This window comes from Peromyscus leucopus, chromosome 2, assembly GCF_004664715.2.
Source record: "Peromyscus leucopus breed LL Stock chromosome 2, UCI_PerLeu_2.1, whole genome shotgun sequence".
NCBI classification, from domain to species: domain Eukaryota; kingdom Metazoa; phylum Chordata; class Mammalia; order Rodentia; family Cricetidae; genus Peromyscus; species Peromyscus leucopus.
In genome coordinates, this window is record NC_051064.1 from 20,335,551 (window position 1) to 20,343,160 (window position 7,610).

Sequence of the window (7,610 nt, forward strand, 5' to 3'; positions counted from 1 at the left end):
GGTGAACCAAATAATTTATTGGGGTCACCATAAGATCATGAGTGGGGTTTTCTTTTTTTCATTTCAGAAAGCATTTATAGCACTTTTTTATTATTTCTTTTACATTTTGAGATTATAACATAATTACATCATTTCTCTTTTCTCGTCCTCCAAACCCTCCTATAAACTCCTCTTTGCTCTCTTTTAAATTCATGGCCTTTTTCCCATTAATTGTTGCTATATGCATATATGTACATATGTATTCTTAAATATAAGCAGCTTGGTCTGAATGTTACTTGGATGTGTGTTTTCCGGAATGACCATTGGCACTGGATAAGCAGTTGCTGTGCTCTTCCCTTGGGAAGACTGTTTCTCCTGTTCTCTGCATTCCTTGGTTACCTGTAGTTCTTTGTGTAGGGTTGAAGCCTTCTGCCCCTACCCACACCCACTACCCCTGCCATTTTAGTGTGTCTACCATACCATCATTATCCTTATCTAGCTCATGTTTAGTCAGTCATGCTGGTTTATGACTGTAGCTCCTGACATTACTGAGAGACACAATCTCACAGTAAACTCCTTGATCCCCTGTCTCTTACAGTCTTTCCACCCCATCTTCTCCAATGTTCCTGAGTCTGAGATGTAAGAGTTGTTTTGTAGATGTATCTGTTGACACTGAGTCCACAACTCTGCGTTTTGATTGGTTGTGTTTCTCTGTGTGGTCTCTGTCTGTTGCAAAGAGAAGCTTCCTTGATTAGGAGTAAGGACTATACTTATCTGTGGGTATAAGGACAGAGTTTTATAATGTAGTTAGGAATGGTGTTGATTTAGTAAAGTGGTGGGTATAGGTTCTTCTCTGAGGTTCATGACTTCGCTAGCCCTGGGTAGTTGGCTCCATTTCCAGTACCATGCATGATTTTCCTCTTGTTGAGTGGATCTTAAATCTGATTAGAGAGCTGGTGATTACTGCCACTACTGCACCCTTAGAGTGGTTGTACCACGCTGGTCATTATTGTGGTTCACTGGTGTGACACCTGAGTAGGGTTGTTGGTTGCTTCTCTCTTTTGGAAACTACATGATACTTTCTGGTGCCATGAAAGCTAGTCTTTGGGGGAGAAGCTTTCAGGTCAATCCCAGGTCAGGGCCTCTGGGTCCTGAGTCTGAAGTATATGGTATCTTTAGCAATAGGGATTTACCTTTCTCCTCTGCTGGGCAACCGAGGACCATCCATTGGAGCAATAGCCTATGATGTTTGGGGAGTCTCTTAGACAACCCAGACCAACAACTCAAAAGAGGGCTTCTCACGCCTGTGATGGTGTTTTTGTTAGATGGAGTTTGGGCCTTGGAGGGAGCATTGTCAGTCCAGGCGAGAAAACTGCATTAAAAGCATATATGTATGTTTATACACTGATGTACATATATGGTAGGGGGTTCTTTTTTATTTTAGATAGATAGTTAATAGTATGATTCCATGTAATTTTTCAGACAACCTTACTATTATTTTGCCTTCATTTGTCTTTCTGTATTTATCTCCTCTCCCCATACCATAATTAGAGGTCCCATTTTTTTCCCAAACATAACCTTCTCTGATGAGGCTATAAAGATAAGAACTTAGGGGGTCAGATTAATAATAGTTCTATTTAGTAGAATAATAATATTTGGTTGTCTTTTAGACCCATGGCTTAGTCAGCCAAAGGGTTTGGGCCAATTTAATGTTAACCTCATGAGTTTTGTCTTGTGAATCAAAGGATCAATGCGAAATTGTTCAAGCTTGATTGTATCTCTTATTTATGTAATATACATAAATAAGTAAAATACACAGTCCCTTCCTTAAAGAATAAATCCTAGTAGATGAAACAATTGGCTCCAACAAGTGGCATCTATTGTATGCACAGTGATAACTGTTACAATAGTTGTTAAAGATGCAGTTAGTGAATGCAGAACTATTGAAATTTGGACATGTGGTACTTGCTCATCCCTGAGTTCACAATGATTGAGTAAGAATAATGATGGTCTTGCTATCTGCTGGATAGGTTTAAAAATATTATGTGGAGTACAGAACATGTTTACAAAATTTAATTTAAACAAATATGGGCATTTGTAATCTACAAGCTATAAGTGTCACTGCTTATTTCTCATTTGTTCTGAAACTCAGAGCTAATAAAAAGTTAACAAGCACCTCCCCTCAGGTAGATGGCAATTAACGGTGCATCTAAAAATACTACTAATTAAGAGAATCCATTTTTCAAATAAGGAAAATATTAAGACAATCACCCACAGAAGGAAATTCATTATCTAAGTTTCCATTAAGTAATTCCACCCCATAGAAAACACAGTTGGGTTCGGGTTACCTGCCTTCATGGGCTCCACCTTCCTGAGGAGCTTTGCTCTTTCTATCATCTCTAACATTTCTAACACAGGAATGACAAACTGGACAGCTGTTTCTTGAAAAAAAATGTCTAATAGAAAAAGCTATTGCCAGCCAAAAAGCAAAGACATATGTAGTTCTCAACTGAAAGGGCCTGGTTCCTGGTTTTTCAGTTCCTTTGTAGTTTTAGACCACATTTAGATGAATTTGTTTTTGCTAAAATGCTGGATTTTCCAGTGAAATTCATTTGGTATTAGCTGTTTGTCAGGCATGGCAGAGTCACTGCATGCTAAAAGCCCCAGCTCACTTCGACCAACAGCGGGGCAGCTTTATTCGTTTTTCTTGAATTTAGAGGGAAATGAGATGCTGTGACCTGGTTGTTTTGAGCAATGCTGGAGCCAAAAGAGAACCTTCATTGGTCCTCATTGGTTTCCATAGTAATGTCTGATATGTCTGAGGAGATGTGGGACTGTGGAGGGATCCCAGCCAGTGTCCCAGAGTGAGAACACAAGCAGGCAAGGCTCAAGGGCCACGCACTTTAAAAATGTGATTTTGAGATTTTTAAATTCTTTAAAAAAGGAAAAAAATGGATTGTTTTCCTTGTAAGACAAGATTAGGACACCTGCAAATCTATTAACCGTGCTGTAAATACCAACTGTCAGAAGTAAGTGCCTGGTTTTCCATTTGAGGGAAGAAAAGGATGTCTAGAGAAATAAGATAAAGAGAAAACAAAGATGTCACATAAAGATTTAGAAAATCTACAGAATACTATTACTACAGACCCAAAGGGACACTTTCACAGAGGAATATCCCCAAACATGAGATTTTAAAGTATGTGTGATGCAAGGTTTTCAGGTAAGTTTGGTATTTTAATGATAACGATACGATTACATTTTATACCTACCTCTTCTTAAAAATGTACTTTGAGGGCACAATTTGAACCATCTGAGATTTCTCATTCCAACCTGAAGGTTTTTAAAAGTTTCTTTTATTTTTGAGATTATAATATAGTTACATTATTTCCTTCTTCCCTTTCCTTCCTGGAAAACCTCTCATACGCCACTCCTTGCTCTATTTCAAATTCATGGCCCCTTTTCATTAATTGTTGTTACATGCATATATGTGTATATATTCACACACATATTTCAATACTAAATGGTTGTTCCTGACATTTTCAATTCATTCCTTCTTACAGAGTGCTTCCAATATGGAAGTAGTAAAATGCTGCAGGGTGGGTCCAGGTTGTTATGGAAATGTCTGGTTGTCCTTAAATTCGCCCAATACATCAATGAGAGGAAAACATGAACAAATAAAACTATGTGAACAGAGGCACTTTAGGGATGGTGGGAGGGAAAGTTATTTTATAATAATATCTTCAATTTTGTTTTTGTTTTTTGTTTTTCGAGACAGGGTTTCTCTGTGTAGCTAGAACTCACTTGGTAGCCCAGGCTGGCCTTAAACTCATAGAGATCTGCCTGCCTTTGCCTGCCAAGTGCTGGGATTAAGGTGTGCACCACCACTGCCCCACAATATCTTCATTTTGCAGATGAAAATATGAGGTGCCAAATGAAATGACTTATTGAAAGGCTACACAGATTATGCTGCAGTCCACAAAAAAAGTGTGGCTCCTTCTCTATGCTCACACTTTGCTATGTATAATGAAGCTGGTGCTTGCTTATACTCCTATAGAATTTCTCAGTGTGTCCCACATTCTACTAAAAAGATGTGCTAAATAACTGAACCCGGTAGGTGCCAGTAGATGACAAAGTGACACTTTTACCCTGAAACTGCATTGAAGATATCAGTGGTGTCTGCATGCAGATTTGCCTCACATGGCTGTAGTGACTGGGATTTCTTACACTGGACCAAAATCGAAGAGTGGAACATTAGATTTTCCAAGACATTTTGAATTTTCAAGAATAAATGGAAGAAAATGCATCCACCACTGGAATAGGGCTCCCAATTTCTTTTTTCCCCTCTTCTTTGGGGCCTGGAAGAATAATTTGTATCTGAGCCATTGACAAGAGCAAATGAGGAATGGCTGTCGAATGCAGGCTCCTAAGTCAGTCCCTGCCTCGTTCATATGCTGCGGCAAAATATTCTTGCAGCAGGACACCATGATTGCATAATTAAACCTGGCATTGCTTTTCAATGAGTCCACTCCCAGTTAGTTGAAAAGACTTTCTAAATTTAATACTGGAAAACTATGGAATTCCAAACATAACATTTTATCATAAAGCAACTCAGTTTCCTCATCAATAAAATGGGTTTGGCTCACCTTTACCTCACTTACTTGTTGAAATAATTAATAAAAAAATTAACTATACTGAACATTTTGCAATATATTAAAGAAATATTGTTTAAAAATTGAGGTCTAAACTACTTTTTAGTTCATTATCTCTTAATTTCATTAAGAGCACACACATTATATAATGAAGCTGTTTTTGAATTGAATCATACAAAAGATATGTTAGAAGACATAGTCTCAAAATCTCAAGGTCTCCAATAGCAAGGATTAAATGTTATATATGTTATGAATGATTTATGAAACTACACACACACATTCATGTGAATACACACACTTTCCATTTAATCTCTTAAGTTCTCTAATAATGATAAACAAGATTATCATCCATTGATCTTAGAAAAATCAAGAATCAAGCAAAACACTATATAAACTCACTTTACATTAGAATAAAATACTGTGAAGATTACTATGCACTGTAATTGGCCAGATATCCCATTTAGAGAGCTATTCATATCTGTTTTTATTGTTTTTATTTTCAAAACCAGAAGTTTGAATTTATTCATGGAAAGTCAAATTACAAAATATTTTCAATTTTCAGGACTATCATGTATGGAAAATTACGTGTGTGTGTGTGTGTGTGTGTGTGTGTGTGTGTACTGAAGAATGAACTCTAAACCTCTGTATACTAATTGTGAGCAAGCATAAGAGTTTGAGAAGAACCAATCCTGCCTGGTTCTCAGCAGACTTGTTAATAAAGTGATATTTCTACTTCATATTATAGACTTTTGGACATTTTAAAATCTGTTTATTTAAACTGGTATTGGTAATTATTTTAAGGGATAAAAAGAAACTTAGATTTAGCAAATATGAGGTTAATTTAACCAGTTTAGGCCAAGTGGATAATTCCTTCAGTTCCCAAAGTGATTATCTGGTTTGATTGTCTCCATTTATTTGACACACATTAGCTAAAACTCTACTTCCTTTCCATTTTCCTTTGGAGACATGATGTTGATAAGCCCATCTAGGTGGGAATATGGGACTCATTAAAATGTGATTGAGTTAGCTTAAAATATTTTCTATTTGGCAGTCTTTATTGTATTAGAGACAGATGCCCTGGGAAGTTTTGTTTATATTTGTTTACATTATGAGGATTTAAATAGTTGGTACCCATATCTAAGGTAAGTCAGGCTTGATTGAATCCACTTGATATAATATGAGGTCATTTAACCTACCACAACACATTAGGATGGTAAAAGCCAACAAGGAGATTAGTCTAGAGAGAAAATACTGGAACTTTTTTTTGTTTACTAACTTTAAAATGTAAAGATAATTCTTTATACTTCTGCATTTAACCTGAGATGCATAAAAACCCACAAAATCTGATATTATACAGTATTATAGGCATTCAATTAATTTATGCTTTCTGCTTCTTCTCTATCTATAGACTATCTGAAAGATCTTCATATGAAATGTTGAAAATCTTGCAAATACACTCCGATGGACAACATTTAATGCCTAGAGGCAGCAGACTAAACAAATAGAATGAGAAGTAGTTTCCTAACTTTTTTGCAATGTACAACTCTCTTTCTACAATGGAAATAATACTTGCTGTTATCATGAAGAGCAATGGCATTTTGTTTTCTTTATTTCTATCATTCTACTGTTGAGTCTAATTCCTCTACCATCTTACTTTTTATTAATGTATTTGTTTTACATCCTGAGTTCAGCCTCCCTTCCCTCTTCACCACCCACTCTGCTGTCCTTCCTCTGTTCCTCACCCATCCACCCCTCCTCCACACTCAGAAAGGAGCAGGTCTCCCATGGGCTTCAGCAAAGCATGGCATATCAAACTGCCACAAGACCAAGCACCTTTCCCTGAATTCAGGCTGGGCAAGGTAATCTAGCATGAGGAATAGGTTCCCAAGAGCCATTCAAAGCACCAGGGACAGCTCCTGCCCCCATTGCTGGGAGTCCCACATATAGACCGAGCTACACAACTGTCACAGATATGCAGAGGGCCTAGGTTGGTCCCATGCAGGCCCCCTTGCTGTTGGTTCAGACTGTGATTTCCCGTGAGTCAAGCTAGATGTTCTTGAACCCATGTTTCCTACAATCCCTCTTTCCTTTCCTCAGCGGGACTCACTGAGTACCCATTGCCGAAGCTCCCAGGTTTCCAGAGGTAACTACTAACCTGTGATCACACAGACAGCTCTGGTTCAGTAGTCACCCAAAATCTCTAAATGTGTGAGAGAGATTTGTGGGGAAGATATGGGGGCAAGAGAAGGTTGTATACATCATGTACATGTGCAGAATTGTCTAAGAATAATTTTAATTAATAAAAATAAATAAATTACTGTTGAATCTGTTTAATCAAATGCACATTAATAAATATTACACTCTACTGTTCATTCATCTAGACCTTAAAAAATGGTCCATGTCCTCCTGAGTGTTGCATGGGGTTATCTTCTTATTACATGTGAACTCCAAAGACTCTTTGCTGGGTCGTAGAGTGCAGTTCTTCTTTCTGTGTCCATTACCAACTTGTCTTTAATCCAAAAAGATCAGATAAATATTATAAAGAAAGTTTAGGAAATAATAAGGAGGTTTTAGTCAAGTAGTATTGTGCATTCCTCTTGAAATATTGGGAAATTTCAATTTTTAAAATTTTTATTTCATATGTATGAATGTTTTGCCTGCATGTACATAAGTACACCATGCACATGCTTGGTTTCCACAGAGGCCAGAGTAGGGCATCCGATTCCCTGGAGCTGGAGTCACAGATGTTTGTGAACTACCTCGTAGGTGTTGGGAACCAAACCTGGATAGTCTACAAGAGCAGCAAGTGCTTTTCACCTCTGGGGCATCTCTCCAGGCCCAGAAATGTGAATAGTAGATAAATGTTTACTGTAGATGTCCAGGACCTGCTTCAGGAATTGAAAGGGTGAGCAAGGAGAGTGTGCACCTGTTCACAGTCACACACACACACACACACACACACACACACACACACACACACAC